General features: G+C 39.5%; 1 protein-coding gene and 1 long non-coding RNA gene across 2 annotated transcripts in view; both read left to right on the forward strand.

The window, feature by feature from the left end:
- LOC124167076 (gonadotropin-releasing hormone II receptor-like) overlaps positions 1-25,927 on the forward strand; it is a 244,156-nt gene that overhangs the window by 71,525 nt on the left and 146,704 nt on the right. The gene's annotated exons all lie outside the window — the stretch shown is intronic.
- LOC124167077 lies at positions 927-1,917 on the forward strand. The gene is made up of 2 exons (XR_006866602.1): positions 927-1,124; positions 1,573-1,917. It is a non-coding gene; the product is annotated as an uncharacterized LOC124167077 (long non-coding RNA).

The raw sequence follows: 25,927 nt of genomic DNA on the forward strand, positions 1-25,927 counted from the left end.
ATGTATCAGTGACACTTACTGTAGATTTGATGGAGCATTATCAAGTGAGAAAGAACTGAGAGACATCCAATGTGCAAAATCTCGGCATTCGCGTTATTTGTTTACGTGTAGTCGGGACGAGTAGGGATTCAAATGAAAAGCTTCCCTTTGATTTCAGTCGTGAAAGGTATCTTCTTTGACAATTCAAAAAGTTGGTCCAGGTGGGCGTCCGAATGTTTCGTGATCTCGGAAGTCTTTCATGTGTTTATGCCGGAATGATTCTCGTCCATGCGTTTCAGCCTTAGCGTGGGATTTTTCAGTTTTTCCCCGTTTCACATTTTCAGTCGTCCCTGCTTCCATATTTTTCCTTCTAATGTCCCTCCCTCACTCGCACTCATAATGTGGCTCCTCTCGTACGGAAATTTGCGTGGTCGTTAAGTCGCAATTAAAACGGAGCCGAGGCCCATCCTTGATGACGCGACGTTTTCCGTATTGGGAATTTTGCGTATCATCACAGCCTTCCCATTCATTTTGCAACGTGCTAATTCTTCGCCACCTTTCATAATTGTCCATACAGAGAGAATGAGGGCTCAAGGGGAGCCCTCCAGGGATACAGCACACCGGGGCCGGGAACAAAGTCAGAGAATTAGGGCCGTGTTCTTAGTCGACCCTGTAGGGTTAACCGACCCTGGATACGTCATCAGCCCCTACATAAACCGATCTCGCCCTACATATGGCCGTTTTTGGAACTAAACGGGCTCTACTTGATGTAGGGTACCCGAACCGTTCACACATCAATGATCATATATACTCCGTACATATTACTATCTTGTACATACCGCTTTTGAAGTAATTTAAAGACAATAAGGTTCTACTTTTGGCTCGATATGAGAGTATTTATAACGATAATTAATGTACCGACACGACCTGGCGGACGACACCTCAGAGTAAGGATGGGGGAGAGTGCGCTTTGGCTACTGCGCATGTAGTCAAGATGGTGTCACGTGACGGTGGGAAGGAAGCTCAGAGGGATGGGGAGAGTGCGCTTTGGCTACTGCGCACGCAGTCAAGATGGGGTCACGTGACATTGAAACGTTGGATACCGTATCGCCGTAAGATAAACAAACATACGAATTTCCGACAAGGTGAGTAGTTTTTAAAGTAAAACCGTGATCTTAGAGTAAATGATAATTATTTCCTTTCTCGATGTATTTCATTTGTTATACTGAATATATCTGGGGCGTTTAGATTCTTTTCTCCCCTTAATTTCTAAAATACCGTAGCGTCAGCATGGCAATGTTTTGCTATGCATTGAGTTGTAAACAATGTTTCGCGAAAGGAAGTGGAATTCATTTTCATTGATAATTTCTTTAGATTGATTCTTCATAGTGTCAGTGTTCATACAATTTCCGTACCCTTCTAGCCTCAACGGTATTCCTTTTATAATGGAATTTGTGTGTAGTGTGTTTGGAATGTTTGACACGCCTTGAAATGGGGATGTTTTAACCTTTTGATTATTCCTTTAAAATATGGGCTTTTACTTAGATATTTCTTACGGCTGACTTGTATTAACTATAAAAAGTGTCTCTTTAGGTTTCCTGCAAGTGAAGAAGAAGGAAATCATCGATGAGGAATGTAAAAGGAGCATATTTCGTGCCCAGCAAGTGCACCAAAATGTGTTTTATCAAAAAAGTTTATCATTAAAATATGCATTTATCTCCAAATAAAAGTGGAAAACATCAAGTGCATTGTTTAGTCCAGAAGGAATCCTATTAAACTTGAAAAATGTATTATTTTAATGCTTTGGTGGATATGCAAATACTGTAGACTAGTAATAGCGGGAATAGTTTAAAACTATGCATTCTTTTACTTTCCATGGTGAAATAATTTTACTATCATTATATAAATTACATGTTTAATATTATAAATACAGCCAAATCTTGGAACGTTTTATTCTTGACGCAATGTATGAGCTGCGAGTCGTAAAGTAAGCCCCTAGTGTAGAAAAAGGTATATTTTACTTAAGTAGTTGTTGGGGATCTTACGCAAAATTTGAATTTAGACTTTGCTATTTCTGATATTCTTTTGAAAAATTTAATTGTTGACCATTTTAGATGCTGAAAGCATACAAAAGAAAAACAAAGCTTTACGACATAAATTTCGTAGTTGAAAATTTAAATCATATGTGAGAGAAAAATGGAAATTAATTGTAGATATAATTCAATAATTACTTTTTCTAAGAGTCTTTGTTACTATTTTCGAGTTTTTCGAAGTAATTGAGCCCGATTGTATTTATTTAGTCCTCATTGTATCACCGTAATACGGTAACTTCATGCCACCCGTGCTACGGTAGATTTAAATTTCCCGCACTTCTTCCCACCGTCACGTGGTAACCATGTTGACTACAAGGATCTGCTACTGCGCAGCCTGAAAGCGCCCTCTACCCCAATCCTTACTCTGAGGACGACACCGATTGTTTATTTACCTTGGGCCGTTGCCCTAACAATACGCCCGAAAATTATCGGACGTATTTTCTTCGTTTCATAGTTAGTTCCCATTACGCCACCAGAAGAGTGGAAAATTGGCGCTGCGCCGTCATCTACGTCATCTCAGAGAACTTGGCGACGGAATCACCCCCCACCACTTATGTAGGGTCGACTGAGAAACGCATGTAGGGGCCTTTTGTTATGAAGGGACGGATATGTAGGGTCGACTAAGAATACGGCCCTTATACGCCCGATCACCCGGGGAGGGGGAGGAGAGGAAGGAAAAAAGGAAAGAGGCGCCGCCGCGATAGGAGCCCGACGACGCCTCTGGGGTAGGATAGGGAAGGAAGGGACGGGACGGGGTAAAACACCTTAACGCTATTGAAGCGAAAAGGGCCCACCAAATAGGAAGCCAGGCAAACCCATTACTGTGCCAGCGATTTTAGAGGATTATCCTGTGAGAAAGAATAATCCAACGATCAAATCGCTAGAATAAATATGTCCATACAGTTCCAAAACCTGTGAGCTTTGATCCCACCACTTTCGTTCTTTACCCTGATCTTTTCATCTACATCTTCACGCTACCCCGCAAGCCCACTGAATAGGCGAGGTGTTAGAACACCAGGCGTTGAAAAATAAATAGAAAATTCTCTAACGAAGTTGCATTTAGTTTTTATTTAAGTCATTTATTGTTCGAAACTTGTTTCTAAAAATAATTTTATCGTTACTTCAAGTATTTTTAAGTCGAACGGTTGTATTGAAAGAAATTTGGCGAAGGGGAGAAGGAGTCAGGGAAGGTTTGGGTTAGTGTTGTAGCTACAGAGATAAGGACCCAAGGGGGGTCCTCTGATGGTTACAACGCACCGGGGCCGGGAACCAAGTCCGAGACTTATACGCCCGCGCTCCCGGGGAGGGGTTTGAAAAGAGAGGAAAAAGGAAAGAGGCGCCGCCGCGATAGGAGCCCGACGTAACTTCTTGTATTTTTAAGTCGGACGGTCGTATTAAAAGAATTTTGATGCTGGGGGAGGGTATCCGGGAGGGTTCGGGTTAGTGTTGTAGCTACAGTGGAATCGGAAACGCAGGGCGGGCCCAGATGGGGTACACTCTTGAGCAGGGATACCGTCTTACAAAAAATATTGGGGGGGCCCTGACCGGGGATCTTGCCCCGGGAAATTTTATAAGTAGTGAGTTTTAAGTTTTTTTAAGCATTTTAGAAGAGTCATATGATCAACATTAGAACCCTGATAACTCGAATCTCGATAACTGGACACTCCGGGAAAAATCGACACGCCTGACACATTTTTTCTCACACCTATAACGAATTTTTGAGGGGGCTCGGGGCCCCTCAGGCCCCATGGAGTTGGCGCCACTGGGTAGAATGTTAGGTAAACGAGGGATGGAAAGGAAAAAATAAGATTTTTAGATATAATGAAAGGGAATAAGCCTTATTGTGAATTGAAGAGGGAAGTGGTTGATGGGGAGGGAGGATCCCAGAATTTTCTCAAGTACTCCATAGAAACCTACCTTAATCGGTACTTTATTAATAAGCGCATTATATTAAGCAAGTTTACAAAAATGTTTAACGATACTGATCATGTGTCATGAAAATTATGAACTATTGAATGATAGCATGGCAAAAAGGCGAATTGATCTAAATCTCAGCCGGCCGCTGGGATAGGATTTAATTAAATGCCCGCTGCGCTTGAGGGGTTAACATTATTTTTACGTTAATTTACTTAAGCCTTCTGTGGATTCGGCGCCACTGCTCTCGAGGGCCGGGAACCAAGTCCGAGACTTAGACACCCGCATCATCTCCAGAGGGGAAGGACAGAGGAAGGAAAAGGAATGGGAGGCATCGCCGTGATGAGAGCCCGATGACACCTCCAAGGAAGGGGTAGGTTTGGAAGGATAGAGATAGGAAATACCCTAGCTGCTATGGAAACGGCAGGGCCCACTATTAGCGAAACCATAATTTAATGTTTCTACAGAAGGGACACATTTTCCTATGAGGAAGAAAAATCCTACGATTTTCCGTAGGTAGTGTTGTAGCTACAGTTTGAATGAATGGATGAATGAATATTTTTATTTTGCTCTAGGTAAAACCCATGAAAGCAAAAAATAGAAAGTACAGGATATGTTCTACTCTTAATAAAAGGCATTTTAACAAAAATATATCATTGTGGAGATTATTGCTAGGCTAACAAGTAGTGGATATTTAGACAATAAATGTAAAATATTCAATACTAATAACACAAAAATATAAGTTTTAACACAGACAGTAATTAACACACACATACATACACACATTTATGTTGAGAGTTTTGATAACATCACAACTTTAAGTCCCTAGACTTCAGATAGGAGTACAGCCTTCCTTTAAAAGACTGAAGTGATTGTGACGTCTTTTTATTTGGCGGTAGAGAGTTCCAGAATCTAGACGCAGTTGGATGAAAAGATTTGAAATATATATTGGTTTGCTATCATGCTAAACTATATATGGAGATATACAGTTTAGCATATATAGAGAATAGAAATCATGAGCCAGAGAAGAGAGGGATCTCGGGTTCATAGAAATGCCACTCCGCAAGCCACCTCAATAGCAATGGGTGGGGACTTTTAGGACAGCCAGCCGTTTACACATGAAAAGGATCTTCTGTAACGAAGTTCTGCTTGGCTTTTATTAAATTCCTTTATGCTTCGGGGGAAAATAAATTCCCATATCTATCCGTTCGGAAAAATATCTTTCTTAATTTATCGTTTGTGTTGGACTTGGAAATATGGGTTTCTAATATGTTGTTCTCCGTGTCGCTCAATTGACTCAGGATATATTTACCTTTTAATAATAGATATACGCTTTTAGAAATGAATTTCCGTGGATATTTTATTCCAGCTAATGATTGAATTGTAATTATTTGCTCTTAAGGGACTAGTGTAGTATCTCAGTATCCTACCTTCTATTTAGAATAGGGCCCCGTCCATTTAAATTTTAACTTGGCGTATCTTGACCCCAATTAGGGCCCTGATCGAATAAAGATATACAGTGAAACATATCATGCACGGACACTTAAAGTCCTCGATAAAAGGTCCGTAAGTGAGAGGTGCCCGTAAGTCGGAGGTGAGATAAAGGAAACCTAGTTTAAACGCTTACTACGCTTGAACGCTTACTACGCTTGAACGCTTAAGTATTATAGTGTAGGAATTTTGACCAGCCTAATGAAATCATTTTATAAAATTTTTTTTTTTGAGTGATCGGTTAGAAGATCCATAGTGATGGTGTCCGTAAAAGTGTAAAATTGTGGCTTTAAAGTGTCCATGTCCGTAAGTGGGAGAGTACGTACGATGGATGTTCAATCCTTATACAGATGCATACAATGTATGTAGTATGTAGTATACAATGTATGATAGTTTCTTCACGAAACTAGCTGAGAGCTACTTAGTGAAATGATTGGTGTTCCGGTTCTGTTCTTTCTCAGCCTTGGCTGATTTTCTTGTTGAAAATATCTCCACAGGTACGTTATTCGTCATTATGATTGATGTTAATTTAAAATAATTTACCTTATTATAACTTTTTGTGGGATTATTTACTACCATATGATGAATTATTTGCTAAAAACTTAAATTCAATCGGAATAAATATTATTTTATCTGCGATTTAGCCTCCAAAATGGAATTTTAGAAACGTAGGCAAAAACGAGTTGTGTTGTGCGTGTGGTCTATACTCTAATTTTGTTGTTAATTCATAGGCATTGTTTGAACCATAGATTTTGTCAAATAATCTTCAAAGTCCATTTTTATAAACTATAAACATGTATACACTCTTAAATACTACCCATTATCCCATATTTTCATAAAACTCGTCTTCATTGCCGTTTGATTCTGAAATCAGCCTGATTTTTCCCAAAATTTTAAACTTTAGAGCTCGGGCGGCAGTGGTTTATATCAACCGATTTGAAAAAGATTTTGTGTGCGAGATCCTTATATCATATCGCAACTTTCCTGCACAGGGCAAATTTGATCAGGCAAAAAACCTTTTTTCGGCCCACCCTAGCATCCCTCTACCGGGCAATTGAATACTGTCCTTCAGTCTGAGGTGTCCGTGAACAGAGGTTACACTGTACAATGTACATCCAGCATTCCAATAGCCATAGCGTTGTAATAAACAGGTGTTCACTATAACAATAGTTCATACACACTCATCTCAAACATATCTTGTTGTTTCATAGACCAGATGTGGTCTGTAAGGGGCAACAAGACATATTTGTTGCCATCATCGGAACACCTTGAATTAATGTCCCTTCGCTAATGTATTTGTACTTCTCTTCCTCACAGCTTATTCCTATTCCTCTATTATTCACTAGCTCAGGGTGTACATAGATCATGCAATCAATGGTAGAAGACTTTTAATATTATGTGCTGATATCGAGAAGCAATAGTATACCTGTTCATTACTTTGGCATGGAGTGAAACTTCCCACTCAATTAATGTTTACGCTAAGTCGAGTTTTACCGCTTTAGGAAACGAGGCACAAGAATCAGAATCGAAAAAATTGAGTGGACTCATGAGTGTAAAAAACTCTTGTTAGCTTTCATTACGCTGCGTCCTTTTCCATGGCCGTTCATTTTGTTGGCGGAGGCGTAGGAGATATTTTCCGGGTCCATGAATGGGGAGTGGTCCGCCTTTTACTGAAGCTTATATTCATTGAAATTGCTCTCACGCGCATGGAAACGTGCTACCGAGGCTTTTCATTCATAAATGATGATGGGTATGCTTTTAAGGTCTGATGACCACTGGACATATTTTGTTTCCATCTCCGAGTTTTCTAAAAATATCATTAATGGAACGTTTCAGCTGTTAACTGTGGAAAAGTATGAGTTTGTTTTGTTCTCTTTTTTTAATCTCGTTCCTACTGCACCCGTTCAAAGTGTAAAAATGTTTTAATGGATTATATTTTTTCCTACCTTTCTCCCTGGCGCTGTTTTTATTTTTTTTTATCCAGCATTAAAATGCGTTACAATAGAGTATGAGCAGTATAATTTCGCAAAGTAACCCCTTAAAATATAAGCTAAATACCGTACTTCAGGATCATTACTCTCCAATATTTGCATCGAGACAGCTATCGTTAAACTATCTTCTTGAGTTTTATGAGAGAATATATTTCAGAATACTAATGCACTGATATTGTCATTTATACTTGAAAGACACTTTCTGAAATTGTATCTTTTTTTTGTTTCACGTTTTTATAGGTTATATTAATCCCTCTACCATTCCATAGCCCGAATAATATGTCTATATCAATGAATAGAGTCAATTCGATCCGTAAATTACATCATGTTCGTATGGTGTTTTTCACACTCGTAGGCTATTTTATTCTTACTCAGCCATATCCTCTACTCAAAAATCATATCAAGAGCGTCTCAGCAGAATATAATTACATCACTAGTATCTATACGAAGAGATATTTATTCTCAATATACGCCTCTATGGAATTTGTTCAGTAAAAATCAACGAAAGGTTGCAAAATTTTTAAGCATGATTATTTAAGAAAAGACGGAAACAATTCGATTTACCAAAGTATTTTTTTTCCTTATTTATAAACATTCTTGGATAGTGATAAAGACCAGAGAAATCATTGAAAAATTTTTCTCCAAATCTCCAAATCTCCAAAGACGTTCATCGAATACATGACAAATCAGGTTTTCTATTTTAACCAGTGTGGTAATGCTCGGAGAAGATGTTGACTTGGTGTTGGACTGATTGAAGTAGGTTTATATCATCCTCAGGGATCACATTCTGCAAGTATTATCTAGTGCTGGTTATAAGTAAATGTCATGTAAGGGTCAATAGTCATTAAATTTGCCCTTTTATCCTTTGTTTTTATCTGTATATTTTTTCATTTTATGCGCTGAGTTTATCAAGAGAAAACTCCGTAACTAGGTATTGATTTAGATAGTTAATATGGGTTAGGAAATTTGACGTGCCTTAATTTACTGCTTATTTTAGATAGAAATATGATTAAGCAAAGCTTTTAAAAGCTGAAATCACAAACTCGTGACTTATATATTAAACTTCTGGGAATTTGGACAGTCACGGTATGACTTATTCATAATTAATTGGTACGTATCTCATATAATTCTACTCCAGCATATCATAAATATATTTGCGAAAATGTCGGAATATTACCAAAGATATGTATGGTAATGTTCAATTTTTGGAAAGTATGGTATTGATTTTAAGCTCTAAGAATAAATGCAGTCTCTCTAAAATTTTCTATGATGTGTGGTTAAAAAAATGATTTTTGTGTATGATGTTTGTGAGTGATGGACAGGCTTTCAATTCGATTTTATTCCAGGAGACACGGTCTGACGTTGCCTCACTGTTGTTGAAAAAAATGTCAACCCAGCTGCGTTGTGGTGGAAAATCAGTATTCAACTCTTGCGGAATATTTATTTCATTTCTCTTATATCCAGGAAAAATATGCCATTCCCAGAAATCCCGTTTTGATGAAAAATTTTATAGTCCTATCATTTCAAGTTGTCAAAGGCGATTATCGTTGATTAAAGAGGTGTATCGCGAGCTGAAATCCAGTCCTTGATTACGAGACATTTTCCGAGCTGCAACCTCATGCATTTACTCCTTTTACTCGAACTAATAAATATTCATGAGTTGAAGGGTAAAAATTGATGATCTATTTGCATTTCTATGCCCTTATCAAAAATATATCAACATAACCACGCAGTGCTCTATCGGTTCTTTTGCGTCTCATCGTCATTCTACTATGCCATTCAACAAAAAGCACTGTTAAATTTTTGTAATTAGTTAAATTTTTGTTTTTGTATTAGCATATTCTAAAATATTGCTTCAACAGTATTCCTATCTAAGTGTCTACTTTCAAATAAAAAAGGTTTCATCTTCTTTCTTGACATCAGTAAGGCAAAGTCTCCTTGTAAGTGAAATTTGACTACCTTCTTCGCCTTGCAAAGCCCCGCTTCAGTGCCCCCCATGTGCGATGGATCAAAGCCTATGATTGTTCCCCCGTTTCAAATTAAATTTTTAGTAATTCTTCCTGCCAGAGTAAAAGAAAAAATTTAAGTCACATAAATACCTCGAAGACATAGCTTTTTTCTCTCCAATTAAGTATTACAATACGACTTATCGCTTCGGAATAAATGAGAGCGATTGGTGACCACTGGTTGAACACAAGTATAAAACCCCGGGTATTCCGTTGGAAACCTCCGCAAAAAAATTAAAATTTGTCATGAAGTCTTCTTTTATGGGTACCTGTCGCCACTATTAAGCCGCAGTGCACTATCCTTTACAATCATGGCTACATAATCACTGTGGACGATTGGTGACCGCATGTATAACACATTAAAACCCCCGCATCCCCCTGGGCACCCCCCTCGGTGGAGAAGACCCGTTAGGAGGACTAAGCGGATCAGCCGCGGGGGGGCTCCTCATCCCCAAAGCGGCGAAGCCGCCCCACTCCGAGTAGTAACTGGCGTAGGCGCGGGGGGCTTCAGTAATCCTCGGGTGGCGAAGCCGTTCCGATGATCAAGCGGCCCAGTCGCTGTGGGCTTCCTTCAACCTTGGGCGCCGAGGCCGCCCCTGAAATGATTAACGGTGAAACAATTCGGAACTGCCACTGCCCTCTGGTCGGCGAAGCCGACCCCTGACGGGGAACGACAAAGACGTTCCGAGGACTAAGCGTGGTAGACCCGGGGGAGCACACTCAACCCTTCGGCGGCGAAGCCGCCTCTCAACGAAGAACGGCGAAGCCGTTCTGAGGGATGAGTGGGGCGCTTCCCTACTCCCCTGGCCGGCAAAGCTGGCCCCTAGCAGATTCGCGTGAGATTATTCGAATTAAAATTCTTCGAACAACCACAATAGTAGACGGCGGATCCGGACCCGGAGTTTTTAAGGGGCGGAGGCCTTTAACGAGCGCGCGGAGCGCAGCAAGTATATATTCTACTCTATTATGGGAGAATAAGGGTAATATATTATAATGCAATACAATTAGATTGCCAACCACGTCATCAAATTTTAATGCATCCCAAAGTACATCCAATGAAATATAATTTGGTATTTGGCATGCCATGGTGACCTTTGGTGACATGCATCATAATATGTAGAACAATATGGCCATGCAGGAAAAAATAACATTTACACCAAAAATGGAAAAATCAGCAAAATGAAAACGTTCGAATAATATTTTTTGAGCTAGTAGAGTTCATCATGAATGACCTACTGTTCTTACAAAATTTTTTAATGCCATGGTATGATCAGGGTGCGTGGCAACTAAAATTTTTCATTTTACAAAGAGTATAATTTCGAACTTGATCACCTATTGTTACATGATGACGGTGAAACTAGTAATATTGTCTCACATGTTGACGAGAGTTAATATCTTTTTTGATATCCATTCCATAAGATTGATGCAATTGAGATAGTTCTAATTTTAACATATTTATCTCGCGCGTGATGTCATCCAGTTCGCTGCGAAGTGGCATCCATACACTTTGGAGTGGAGCATTTGGGTTCGACAGTCTCTGCAGCCCTTCATTGTATGCCCTTATCATAGATTTCCTCTTCTTCTCGAGAATTTTCAAATCGCGTTCCATATCTTCGTACTCTTGCAGATAGGCAGCCATATCTGCTGTACCTCTCCGCTGTCTTCCTCGCGGCTGAGTTTCACCGGCTACTATTCCTCCCACATGTTCAGTTCTGGGTTGGCAGTGGTTCGTTTCCTCCATGGATGGTTTGTTGTGTTTACGGCAATGGGTGCGGGAATGATGTATTCTTTCTCCTCCTTCCCATGCATCGCCGTAATCCATACGAGTCATCTGCGATGAAAAAGGAAGCGTTCGTTATGGATAATGTTTAGCTGATATCTAAAGTGGTCAGTGGCGTAGCCAGGGGGGCACAGGGGGACACGCACCCCCTAAGACAATTCATTTAAGCAGACCAATATTGACCTATAAAACAAATTTATTCTACTCCACCAATATCTACCGATTTGATCGATAGATTTTTCTTCCTCATAGGTAAATCTACTAAAATTGGTAGCATAGTAATTGCGTACGCTTGGTTTCGCTAATAGTAGGGCCCGCCCGCCTTTGTGACGGTGCGGGACTCCTCGTTCCCTCCCTGCCTTTTTTCCCTGGAGGTGTCGTCGGGCTCTCATCGCGGCGATGCCTCCATTCCTTTTTCCTTCCTCTGTCCTCCCCCTCTCGAGAGGCACGGGCGTATAAGTCTCAGACTTGGTTCCCGGTCCTCGAGAGGTATCCTGGCGGGGCCCGCCCTGGGACCCCCGAATCCACTGTACTCCACCAATATCTAGCGATTCGATCGATGGATTCTTCTTCCACATAGGAAAATCCACTAGGATCGCTAGAACATTAATTGCTTTTGCTTGGTTTCGCTAATGGTAGGGCACCCTTCGCTTCTATAGCGTTGGGGTGTTTTTCCCTCGTCCCGTCCGTTCCTAACCTATCCCTTCCCAGAGGCGTCGGCGGGCTCCCATCGCGGCGGCGCCTCTATCCTTTTTCCTTCTCTTCCTTCCCCTCCCCGGGTGTCTGGGCGTATAAGCCCCTGGCTTGGTTCCCGGCCCCGGTGGGTTGTACCCATCGAAGGGTTCACCTAGAACCCTCAAACTCTTTGTGCTCAACCAATATGTTTTAGCCAAACAACTTCCCGACGACCGATTAATTGTGTAATTTTAAGTGTCAAAATAGCATAAAATGCGATTACTAGAGATAAATGTCTTCATATATTCCCCAGAGGAGAGTTTAACCCCTCTTACCCCCTCTGTTCGTGCCCCCCAAACTTATCGTTTTGGCTACGCCTTTTAATGTGCTTATAGAATTAAGTTTTGAATGGGGTCATTCAAATGTTTTTGTGATCTATTTTCTTTTTATGTGGAGTATTCACACAAATATTGAAAATTTAATAAGTGAACAATACTTATTCATGACCTATGATTAGAAGAAGGTTAAGACATGCGAAAGACTCATAGAAGTGGATTTTATTGTTCGTGAGATTCACATAAATGCTTATCCCAAACGAAAGAAACAGCATGAAAAAATAGCATAGGCAGCCTATCAGATCCACCGTGGCATCTAGATTTTCACCGTTTCAATATCGGCCTCAAGAATAGAGATCGATTCCCGCTCTTGTGCATATTTAGTATGTAACTCAGAGGAAACAAACCCTTTACCCTCGGCAAAGGTATTTTAATACAATTTGAATTATGTACTTACATTTTGGGATGAATGCATTTGATAGTTAGAGTGGCAGGAACACTTGCATCCAGGTGAAGTCTGGCCGAAGTATTGGCGGGAAGGGATCGTCTGTTGCGGCTGGAGCTCTTTATGCTCCTGTCGCCTCATTTCGTGGATGATTATGTTCGTCAACCTATGTAGTAGGGCCTCTCTTATTATTAGGGGGTCGGGTTGTTCCCACAGCCATTCGTTTTCTGGCTCCTCCCTCATATCCTCGTAAACGCTGTCCAGGAGTATCTTAACTTCCTCAATTGCCTCGCCTCTCCAAGCCCGGTCCACTAGCTCCAGGAGATAATCCAACGGCATTTCTGAGATTCCCAGATTTTCTGCGGGTCGCCTCGGTGGTGGTGGATCAGTTGCAAACCTGTCACCAGGCATCGCACCTTTCCGTTGTTCCCATTCTTCTGTGGGTCCATGTTGGCATGAATGCCTGAAGTCATATTCAGCTTTGAAGCGATTTTTCTTCGCGTCCATTCCGTGGGTACGGAATTTCATCTGCTCAGCTGGCTCATAAGGATCGTGGAAGGCTCTACGTTGTTGCGATGGAACGTAATTTTCGTTTATAACGACACCTTCGTTGTGAAGATGAGGGTTCTTGCGATCCATTCTGTGGGTCCTATATTCCATCCGCTCAGCCGGCTCAAGAGCATGGTAGGAGGCTCTGGTTTTTTGTGATGGAATGAAGTTTTTATTTATATAATCACCTTCGATACCTTGACATGGTTTCTCGCGGTCCATTCTATTGTCCCATTTCTTTCTATCGTCTTCAGCCAACATATAAGGATGCTTTTTGGCGTCAACGCGTTCTGATGGGATATACATTGGCTTTAATGAATTACCTTCACCATGGCCAAAAGCGTCATTGCATCCCGTTTGTATGTCACGGCACAATATTTTTTTCTTAGGCGGCACAACAGAATATTCCAAGTCATGAAATTGCTCTGGTGAGAAGTGATGTGCATTAATACCGTTACCGTTCCCATGAAAGGAATGATTCTCGACACTAGTTGCATTTCTACTTCCAAACATTTTACTCTCAGATGGAAGAACTCTATAGTTGCCGTAATAAATGCGTTCATTTGCAACATCTCCTTCGCCATGGAAGTGTGTATCCCTGCATCCCATTCTGACATTTTCCCCAGCTACTCCCTTCCCATCTGACCTTTTGAAGCCATCAGCATGTCTTGGTGGAATCTGGCGCTCGTTTACTGCGTGACTTTTGGCGTTAAGGTTCCCATTTTTGTGAGCCTTTCCCTTATCCAAGGTTTCTGTCTTCCGTTCGGTTGGCACGCAAGAATGATATGAAGCGCCAGAATTTTTTGGCGGGGAATGCTGAGAATTTACCACCTCATATTCAACGCTGATACGATTATTAATGTAATCTGTTACCTCGTGTCGGCTTTTTGCCTTTATCAAATTACCTTCTTCTTTGAGGTTCGCACTTTTGCGAAAATTACCCTCACTCCTGCCTTTTGTTTTTTGTTCAGTTGGCACGTCAGAATGGTTAAATGTTCCACTGTTCACGGGCTTGGAATAGATTGAATTTATTACCTCACCTTCGGCATCTGGGCGAACGTTGGTGTTACCCCTTCTATGGTCGTGTCCTTCTCTTTGCTTTTCATCCGACATGGGAAGACGATTTTTGTCACCAGGCGAGCTTTCACTAGCTATGACAGGAGTTTGTGTCACTAGATGGTCTTGAACACCTTCTCTTTTGGCCGAATTTGCTCCATCACCTTCGGCATCTGGACGAACGTTGGTGTTACCACTTCTATGGTCGTGTCCTTCTCTTTTCTTATCATCCGTCATGGGAAGGCGGTTTTTGCTGCCAGGCGAGGTTTCACTAGCGATGACAGGAGTTGGTGTCACTGGATGGTCTTGAACACGTTCTCTTTTGGCCGAATTTGCACCATCACCTTCCGCTTCGTTGAGTTCTGAGCACAAAGCGTCGCTCAGGTCTTCTTCAACGACTTCCGCGGCCAGCAATTTCTCCTCGGTGTCGTAGAAGTACATTTTCGGACACGGAGGCATTGGCTCCCCTGGCCTTGGGGGACTCGTGAGCTTGTGTATCCCCGTGAGAGTTCCGGATGCCATGTCATTGAGGAGAGCGGACAGGTGGATGTTTCGCCTCTCCTTTTCGTCCAGGGTCTTGGGAGTCACTCCGACCAGATAAATCAACCATTATTCTGCCTGGTTGCGAAGCTCGTTGGGAATTTTAACCAAGGTCGGTTGAATGCGCTCCAGGTGGATAATATACTCTTTATCCAGCCTCTCCTCCAGGCTGTTGCCCATCACACTTCCAGAGATGCTCGATGCACATCTCTTTAAAATCCGTTCCATGATATACGTGGCGGAAAATATAGATGGCGAGATCTGCTGTTTGGTATCAACTCCAAATCCACTGAATGGAATCGGTTATGAGATTCAACTGCAGAATATAAATGGAATCTCGTATTTGCACGAGATCTTTTCGAACTCTGCTGGCCGAAGTCGGAACTCCGCCGGCTGTTGTTGACTGCAAACGCCTGCAAGATGACTATTTTCTTCCTCTGCCACTCAAGTGATTGATGTATTACTCACTGCAGCTGTTTTATACTGTAAACAGTGCGTTTAAACTTCGTTTATAACACCAAAATATGCTATCACATCCGCTCTCTATCGCTTGGAAAATCCAATTGATAAAATGTCACCGTACGGCTACATTTTCTGGTTGTCAAGGTAAACGGAAGTACTGTTGCCGCGCCAGATATGCCGTCTGCTGGCCTGCGGAGAACATGCGCTAAGTTCTATTCCCTATACTAAATTCCATTTTTATGAGCCGAGCTCTGTCCACGTAGAGGAGGGTGGATGAAATATTTGTGTGTTTTAAGGATTATCATGCTGTGTGATTGGTAAATACCATTTAAGATCACCATATTTTTACGTCGGATACTGATTTTGAAGAATGTAGCGCAGTGTCCAATGTTATTTTTATTTTGATAATTATGGAATAAATGAGCTGAAATGTCCCTCTATCTCTACGGTTGTACGAGAAATCGTTTTTGATGACAATGTTAGTAATGAAAGCAATATTTTACTTCACCGTGTATTTATTTAAAGTCTAAAGATATTAGCTGACTCGCCAAAAGCCGCATGTATCTCTATAATATATACAACCCGATGTGTGTCTATAATATATACAACCCGATGTGTGTCTTCTATAATATATACAAGCCGATGTGTGACAGATATCTCACTGACTTACTCACTCACACACTGATTTACGTATAAAAATTCCCGACCACTTCCGCACGTGCTGGGAAGACAACAGTTTTACCGGTGGTGAGGAAAAAATAATGATCGGGGGGGAAAAATCCGAAAACTCGAAAAAGTCGATTGGTTTTCGAGATATATCGATCCGAATTAACATTGGAGCCTTTTGGGACTAAAAACTTTCCCATTTATTGCCTACTTGTAAATGTTACAGGAACACGAAATTTCTCTGACAGAAACTTGATTTTTGAGCTGATTATTTGATTTGAAATTCTTTGCCATATTTTGATTTGAAGTATTTTTTATAATTTTTTTAAATTTCTAATGTTTTCTTATGGGCCTTTCCTTGGATTTTTTAAAAACAAACTTACAATAATTGTAGGACAAAGTCCTTAATGGATAAGATACAAGATTTCTTGGTTGATTTTTTGGTGTGCTTTTCTTTGCAATATTTTGATTTTAAGTATTTTTTTTAACCTTTTAAAATTTCCAATGCTTTTCTTAAGGGCCTATTTTTGGATTTTTTTTCGACAAACTTTAATAATCGTAGGACAAATTCCTTGAATAAACAGATACTAAGTTTTTTGTTTGATTTTTTGGCTATCTTGGAATATCCATAAGTCGATCGAATTTCGAGTAATTAATGATTTTCGATTTTCATTCGTCGAAATGGGGAATATTGAATTTCGGATTTCGGCCTTGGGTCTTTGCCATATAAATATTCGGAATCTCCGAGAAAAATCGTTCAGGATGCTTCGCACCCTAAAGTCTGCCTTATTTTTCCCGTAACCCTAGCGGTTACTTCAAAATAATAAATCGAAATGGCGACTCCTACAACGTTTGGTAACTTACAACACATCCACCGTGAAGTTTGCATTCCCCCAACACACAATTTTATATTTTTCGGAATTTTTTTTCCACTTCCCGACAAGGTAGGAACACCAAATTAACTTGAGTGATGTCTTTCTCGTGCCCCTACGTTCCGCTACCAGGAGAACGCAGAATATTTAATTTTAACGGGTGACACCGTCGAAAAACCATGCTTGCACTGCAGCTAAAGAGCCGGAATATTCAATATTTGATGCTAACTTTCTTTTCAAATTGCCCTCTTTATCCTAAGGCTTTTATGCTTCACCCTATTTTCATTTATCTGCTTTCTTACAGTAATCCTTGACGTCTTGTTGTTTGAATCGTTTCCTGCATAGCAATTATTATCCATAACTAAACAAGTCTTTGTCATTGCATCAAAAAACGGCTCCCTACGATTGTTAAAAATAATGATCCTCAAGTAGGACTCCAAATGTCGTTGTTACACACAGCGCATTAAATGGTTTTACAAAAGTCACCAATCGCGTCGCTGACGGAAAAAGTGATCCGAGTTTAAAGGGGAAATATGATAAAATGAGGGATGTTAACCGAAATTTATATGCATGATGATTGTGATCTATCAAATTCATAAAATCATATCTTTTCCATGATATTCCTCGCAATTAAAAACACTTTGCTGAAAAATATTGAAGGAAAGTGGATCGTATTTTTATCATTAGCGCGCAACGGACATTTTTGAAAACACATTGAAATGCTACCAAAGTGGCAACAGAAATCAGCCTTGTATTGGGTTTCCTCTATGTAGTACCTTTGACTGTGTCAAAAACCCTTTTCCCACTTGGCGACACAACTGACTCTTGAAGCGTACACCATGGAAGTATGAAAGAGGCTGAATTTTCTGGAGACTAGGCTCCGCCTTCCGTATTGGGGTTGGTTTTCAGGAAGTCACGTGCCCTCCGCCCATCACCCCCCAAAAAAATTGGGCCCGCCCTCTCAGCCGCAAAGATATTTGAAATGAGCTATAGTTGTTTCACCAACATGTATGGCGAGAAAATTGTCCTGATATACAACTTGCGAAGTATGAATCCAATTATATCGTAGTTCCCTTTATGAATGGTAGAAACGCTTTCTCCTTGTCACAGATGTTTCTTGCTGCTAAATTGCATCTACAGTTCTCCTTTTTCTTTCTTGCTCTTCATAATTATTTTCTTAATAGTTCGCGAGATTACTCCAACAAGAGCGAAGCAAGGGGGGTTGTTAGGAGCATCTAATACTGAGGTTATGAAATACCGGAGGTATGGGTGACCTCCCCCATAAAATTTTGAAGATAAATGGTTCAAAATGGCGAGTTTTACGGCTTTCTGAGGGATATTTTAATAACTCTTACACTATTATATAAGTAATATTAATCCTATTAAGTTTAATGGATTAAATTTACTAATTTATCCGAGTTCTGGGGGGTTTATCCTCCAAAAACCCCCGTCGCTGGGCCACTGAACTCCAATGTTGAACACATTTTTTTCTTAGGGTTCTCCGACTTCCTCCGCACGGTGAAAAGAGGAAGAAGATGAAGAAATGCTTGCGTTTACCTCGAACGATTTTGGCATTAGAATAACATTCCAAGAGAAAGGACATTGATTTTCTCGTGGATAGTGGCGGAAATTATTTAGTCGAGATAATTTACCCCCCTCACCATGATGTACATTCCGTATTCGTAGTTGAAGCGCTACGACGTGCTCAATTTTTTCTTAATTTTCCTCATGTCGGTAAGGGGAGGGTCCATTCGCGATTGTTCACTCCAATTAGTAGCCCTAGACTTGAGGACAATTGAAATTGATGATCCATATGTGTTGTCATTTTCACCTCGGCTGCCAGTCGCTTGGAGTATTGATCTTTGCCCTAAGGGGTACGGTTCAAGTGTCATTCAACCCTGGCTCATAGAAGATGAGGTTGACGGAACGATAAGGGACTCCAGCTAGTGTATCCAACTGAGTTTTTAATCTTGATACATACTTATTGATAACCTAAATAAGTACGAAATTTGAATGGAGAAGAAATCATTTGCCTTGTTCATATACCATGATGTTGTACAACTTGAACTACCTAGAGATCTTCCTCCTCTTCGAGACGTGTTACGCTTTAGAGGAAATTATGGTCAAGGCAATTGATTTTTCCTGGGTGAAATATTTGCGCCTCATGTGCACTTGCGGACTACTCAAGCATTTACCTGGCTAATTCACGCATTTCCTTGAATAATGTGAATACATTAGTTCACAAAATATGCAAAAGGTTGCGTTATCAGTTTTTATGCTTCTTTTGAATAAAAAAACTAATTATTGTAAAATTGTCTTTCAATATCCTAATTTTCTTGCTGAATAAAATAAAAATATTTATTCCCAAACGAAAAATATAGTTATGATGCATATTTTATGAAATAAATTTACGTGTATTGTTTTAATAATGTAAAAATAGACAATACAAAAGTATATAGAAATTTGAATGAATTTCAGTTTGGTCACAATTAGGGCATTCCACCTCTTTAAATATGAATCTATTAATTCTAATGGCACAGTAACTGTCTATAGTGATAATAATGGACATCACACGGCTGTTAACGACCTATAACGGAAAATTGAGTTACATCATTGTATACTCGAATCATTTTGCTTCCTGTGACTGCTCCTTGTGCGATGACCGACGAGAATCCCTGATGAAAGTCAGCCGTGGTTTGTGACGCTACTAATCCTGCTATTTTGTCCAATTACAATACATGGGCTCTCTGCGAAAGAAAGGTATGAACTTATTGAAAATTGGAAAATTAGGCAGATTAATTTTTTTGAGGGAATAGTTCTGATTATGATTTTATATTACGACAATAAAGTAAATTAATATGGTGAAGGAATGGATAAGTGGCAATCATTGAAATCCCGTAGCCTTTTTTAAAATTAAATATGAATAAAACATATACGCAACATTGCTGCAGTTGGTGGTAGCGGAAGCTATCTTTACCGCATTCACAGTCGCAGTGATTTCGAGTACTTAGTGGTTTAGTCACTGGCAATGACGGCTAATTCTCTTCAATCACAGGTAGTGATACATCGCTCATATCTTGGTAGCATCCTGAGCTATCTTCATCGAATCCCTATTCACAGTTATATCGAGTATTTAGTCACCGCCAGTTACTGCTACTTTTCAGTAACGGTGATTCAATCACTGTTGGCGATATATAGCTCATGACTAGAAATTAGTATGCCAATTTCAATATTTATTATTTTTTGTTGTTGATAAACGAGTTCTGTGTGTTATGAAATTTTGATTTAGAAAAATCTGTTTTTCTTGATATTTTTGTATAAAATTGCTTTCTCCTGATGGGAGCTGAAGTTTGTCTTAAAATTAAGCTGCGGAAATCCTACCTCTTATTACAAAGAAGGCTCAAAATATATAGAATCGTGGGAATAGACCCCTTCGGAGAGTTATTTCTCTGCAATGGATACACTCTTATCAAACTTAGGAACGCTAATATTTTTATTTTACGTCTTGTATAGGTGTACATGTGTAGTTTATATGTACCTTAAATGGTTTATATGTATATAAACCATGCAATTAATATAATTTTACAAGGGTACTCAATGAGATTCCCAGAGTGGCCGAAGCTTATTACCAAAGCCAGGCAACTTCACAATGTCAGTCATTGAATCAGTACCTGAAAAGAAGGATATTTTATCACATACTATCTGTGCGTGTTATGATCCAATAGAACCAGTTTGAAGGAAACCATACAGTTCATAGGATAAATATGGAGCACATAGTGTACTATTTTTCCTTCCATTACTTATTGGTCGTCTTAACTCTCAGGTGAGGCGATATTATCAAAATATTGATGCAATACGTATAAAAGCATAAATCTTCGTTAAAAATTTCGCGGGTACTCGTCATGTTAGATAAAACTTTTTTTTTTAATAAAATCGTTCCTGGCTTGATTTGGTGGAAGTTTGATGTATCCATGATGAAAGAACACAAATTGTAATTTCCCCAGGTTTTAATTTCAGAACTAAACAACCGACTTAGGTTTCAACACATTGTGTCATTTTCAAGGTGATAAAACCAGCACTCTCCCATTGCCAGCATTTATACCCAGGCCAAGATAGGAGGTGAGGGCATATGGAATTGGTGTGAGGGGAGTGGGAGGGGGAAACGGTTTGGGTGAACAAATGAATGAAGGCCGATAACAGAAAACGTGTGGAGCAACAACAAGTGGAGCGTGAATGAAGGTCAGGCTTTTGACGTCATGGGGGTGCTTAACATTAACAAAGGTGAGTTAGTACAAAATAAAACATCCGGGCTATTGGCAAATTTCGAATTTTTGCATGAAATCTAATTTAAGACCTTTGTCATCACAATGAAAAATATCTATGTCAAAATTGCTAAAATGGTTATTCAGCCATAAATGGTTAGCAAAAAAAAGATTCTCCGTCATTATATATAAAACTTCTTGAGCAATTCCAATGGGACATTTGTTGACAGTGCCGACCTTGTGCCGTGTGACTTCCATCTTTGCGCTGAAATGAAGATCAGAGTTGGAGGGAAGCCTTTTCAAACGGTTGAAGAGCATCAGGACAAAGGAAAAATTCTTAGGAATTCATTGGTCGCAACATCCTATGAAGAAGTTATAATAAAGCCTGTCCACAGACACGACCAATTCCTCAATCTCCGAGGTGATTATGTTGAATGTACACCACAAGTTTGCTCAATATTTACCAATGAAATAATTTTTAATGAATCATTTTGTTTTCTGTTCATGGCCCATCGGAGCTAGAAAAAAAAGTCTCTCGTATATATTTTCGGCACTGTATTGGCGTATACGAGTTTTTCCCCGTGGAATATGATAACAAGGGTGTGCTTGACATTCTAAGGTAGCTGCCACCGCAGCGGACAGGGTTTTTACGAAGGCGAATCTGATCTAGCGGACCGTGAGAAATGGGTATCTCGATTGACGTGCAGAACGCGTGCGGGTGAAATTTACTACTCCAGACTTCGTAAGAGAAAGTCCCAAAGACCCACCATATTCCTTTAAAAACCTCTACTTTAGTCATTTCCCACAGTTTTCCCATTTGGTAACCATTGTAGTAATTCAAGCAGTTTTATGCAGAGATGGCCAGTGAAACTAAACGAAAATGTTTCGTTTCGACTCGTAGGGAAACGAAAATACGAGGCCTAGGTTTGGTTTCGGTCCTGCACGAAATTAAAATCACCAAGGAGTTTAGTTTCGACCCGAGACGAAACTTTACTCCTGGGAACGAAACGAAATTAATCGAAACTCCGCTGCTAGTAGTTAAGTTTCGATCCCAAAAGTTGAGTGGAGGGGGATAAGAGGGAATAGTTTCGTCCCATTACGTTTATAAAACCTGTAGAGAGGTTAAAACATTGACCTTAAAAATCGAATGGCTGGTTTGCGTTCACCGCTCTCCTATTAGTGGTAATAATATGAGTGCCTCATGCATTTAATGGCGGTAGGCCGAACCTCTGCTTCATTCAAATATACGCTGTACTCGGTACGTTGGTCGAAACTTAACTGCTTGAAAGTGAAGAACGTGGTCCTTGCAGTGCGAAACATTATCTGCGTTTCATTTCGTCCCAGAGTGTTAGTTTAGTTTCGACCCAAAGTAGTTTTGACTCCGATTCTGTTTCGAACCTGAGTTTAGCTCCCAGGGTTTAAATCCATTTCGTTTCTATATGTCGCTCTCGGGAACGAAACTATTAAAATTTTACTTTTTTTGGCTTCCGTTTAAATTCCCTTGCCAGCCCTTGGTTTTCTGGCGCAAATTGATGAAATAAATGCTGAAATAAATCATTGCAAAGTTAAAAGAGATTTTTTAACTAAGCCCGACAATAGCTTGTTTTTGCTACTTGACAGTCTGGTTGTTACAGCGAACCTTTTCTTCGAAAGTAAATGAGTTTTGGTACATTTTAGAGCCTTATTTCTACATTATCACTTTCATCATCACTGGTCAACAATATTACTGTCGGCGTCAAAATGATGTGCCGCTGTACTTCGCAAATTTACATCTAGAATTCAATACATGCCATAATAATGAATAGTACGTCATTTTAAATGAAATTTTATTATTAATTCTTATTCATTTTTTGTTTTTTGAAAAATTCAAAAATCAAGACACGCGTGTGCAATAAATGACTCCGCGCACCATAAAATTAGCCGCTTTGTCAACTTCATGAACTTTATAACTCAACCCAGGGAAAACTCCTACGTCTACAACATTCATCTTCCACAATAAATTGCAAACATTAATGTAGATTAATAAAATGGCTTTTACGTATTTTTATAACGTATATTTTGCTGTAAAATAATGAAAATGTTTTAACACTATCTAGTCTTATAGTTTACTCCGAAAGAAAAAATAAAATTAATAGAAACATTTCTTAAATTTCTTAAATTTTTCTATGATCCATAATGTATGAAAATATTTATATTTGTGAAAGTTAATATCTTCTATTAATGTCATGTTGCCAAACGGGGCTTCGCAGGGATAGTGCCGGTTACTAGGAAGCTAAGTTTCGCGCACTAGATGTGGCAGCGCAGCATTCGTTCGCTCATGCGTATTTTTTTAAAATGCTTTTATATAATCTACACTGCATAAAAACCATTTATTTTCGGATCACAGTAATGCAAATAAATTAATAAGTGTTTCTATCAATCTACGAAAATTTACTGTGAGTTACCAAAATACATTAATGACGAAAAGAATGAATACAGCTATAGCAAAAGGGTAAAGAAGTGGTTGTTTTCTCATAATGATGTAACACATTTGCTTAGATGAATGAGGTATAGTGATGAATGTAGTGAGATACATGATTGACTTGGTTAGTGATTTCATATTTTATATGTACTTCCAGCATGGTAATATTTTTTTCGCAATATGTACCAAGGTACAACTCTAGCTGAAGAATGAGTCGGTAGCCCTAAAAGGGAGTATTAACTCCAAAATAGTACCTATGTTCCTGCAGCCATGTATTACTTAAAATGTACATTTTTGTGGAACAATAGACTATTATTATTATTATTATTAAAAAATATATTTTCACAGCATTTTTGCTAGTTTTAGGCGAGGTACGGGTATCACCAAGTACTCTCGTCTTTTTACTCTGTGTTGAAAAATTTTCTGACAATCCGGCAAGTATTTAAAATTGCTGATTTTTGTATTGTAATAAACAAGTTTTTCGGCTGTCGAATAGTTTGAAGACCTTGATGGACTGATTGAGGCACTACTCCTGTGGCAGAGATAATGATTGGTATTATGTGTACTTTATCTGATTTCCACAATCTCTTAATTTCATTTTTAAGTTCTTCATGCTTTTCCATTTTGTTGGTGTTGGCTGTAGTGATATTATGCGAATTAGGTACGGCATGTCTATCAAGTACGTTTCATTGCGAGTTTTATCTTGCACTACTAGATGAGGTCTATTGCTATGGACTGTTTTATCGGTAATAATTGAACGGCCATAATAAATCTTACAGTGATCGTTTTCAAGGGTGGTTTTAGATGTGTACATATAATAAGGAACTCCATTTTCTATGATTTTACACTTAAGAGCTATTATTAATATTATTATTATTATTAATGTGTCACTATCGGTGACTCTCATGCATGGAAGTAGGCAAGATGCTGGAATGGATTTTTGATTCTCCCAGATATTTTGCAGTCCCGCGAATGTGGATCCTATTTCTTCCTCACTTCTGTTTGTCCGATCGATCCGGCTTACCCGCTGGAGTGATGGATGTTCAGAGTGAGTGAGTTTGCAGGATGCAGCGGGTGGAAAGATTGTCAGGTCGGAGCCGAAAAAGGAGGAATGATGAAAAAGTGAAGTGGAATGAGGGGGCGGAATTCACTTACCTCCGAGCGATGCAGAGCAGCGCATACATGAGAGCTGAGGAAAGGAAAGCCTTTGAGCGTCACGTGTACACCAAGGATGGGCACCCTGGGTTCACTTTTATTTTTTTTTATTTATTTTTTTATTTTGTTCCCAAACCTCCGAATACAGCTCTCGTAGGCCATTTTAAATCGGGGTATTCAACAAATTCAACAATGAAACGTACACGAAAAACCATGCCCTGGATAAGGGGAACTTACCCAGGCGGGACTCGAACCCGCGAATTCATGTTTGGCAGGCGAGGACTTTACCCCGCCGCCACCGAGGCCGGCACTTGAGAGACGGCACTCCATCACTTAAGATTAGAGCTACAACGTACTCTTTCAATGGTTTAGTTAAACTTAACCATTGAAAGAATACGTTGTAGCTCTAATCTCAAGTGATGGAGTGCCGCTGGGAAACAAATTGCTCAGATGAGGATAAAAGCAAGGAGGCCCAATTCCATCCCGTAGAAGGCTGATTTCTGTTGCCTTTACGGTCGCATTTTAATCGGTTTTCAAAAATGTCCGTAGCGTGGAGATGACTTGACTTTTGTTTTATTTTACCTGGCTCGGGTGAGGCCACAATCCGGCCCCCTCTTCCCCCGAGCCAGGGCTCATTTACTTAGGTATTTAAGTTCATTCTTACAGTACAAAATATGATATCGGTATGTATTATTTTCTTCTTTTAGTACATTTGGTTCAGCTTCGTGGACATTCAATGGTCATTGGATGTCGGGCTAGTCAAGTATTTTCTTTGCTTCATTCGAGTTCATCTCAGGAAATCCAGTGTATACGATATGTATATAAAAAAATTGAAAAAAATAAATAATTGAAGCAATATAAAAAACAAATGCCTTAAATATACATAAAAGTATAGGCAGCATTCTCTCCAATCGGTGAAGGATATGAACAAAAAACAGATGTTTAAAATTTGGAATAAAAACGTTAAAACATTAACACATTCTGGTAATCAGAATGAAAATTTAAAAGAAGTCAAAAAAGGACATTTGGAAATAAATTGATTCTAACAGTATAAAGTTTTGTTATAAAAATAACATAATTAAGAATATGTTGTCATAAAATAAACACTCAGCTACATAAAACTGATTTGAAATGCAATAAAAATGTAAAAAGGTAGATGCATAAAAGTGTACCACTACTGCGACAATTTCATATG

Source organism: Ischnura elegans, chromosome 10, assembly GCF_921293095.1.
Source record: "Ischnura elegans chromosome 10, ioIscEleg1.1, whole genome shotgun sequence".
NCBI lineage: Eukaryota > Metazoa > Arthropoda > Insecta > Odonata > Coenagrionidae > Ischnura > Ischnura elegans.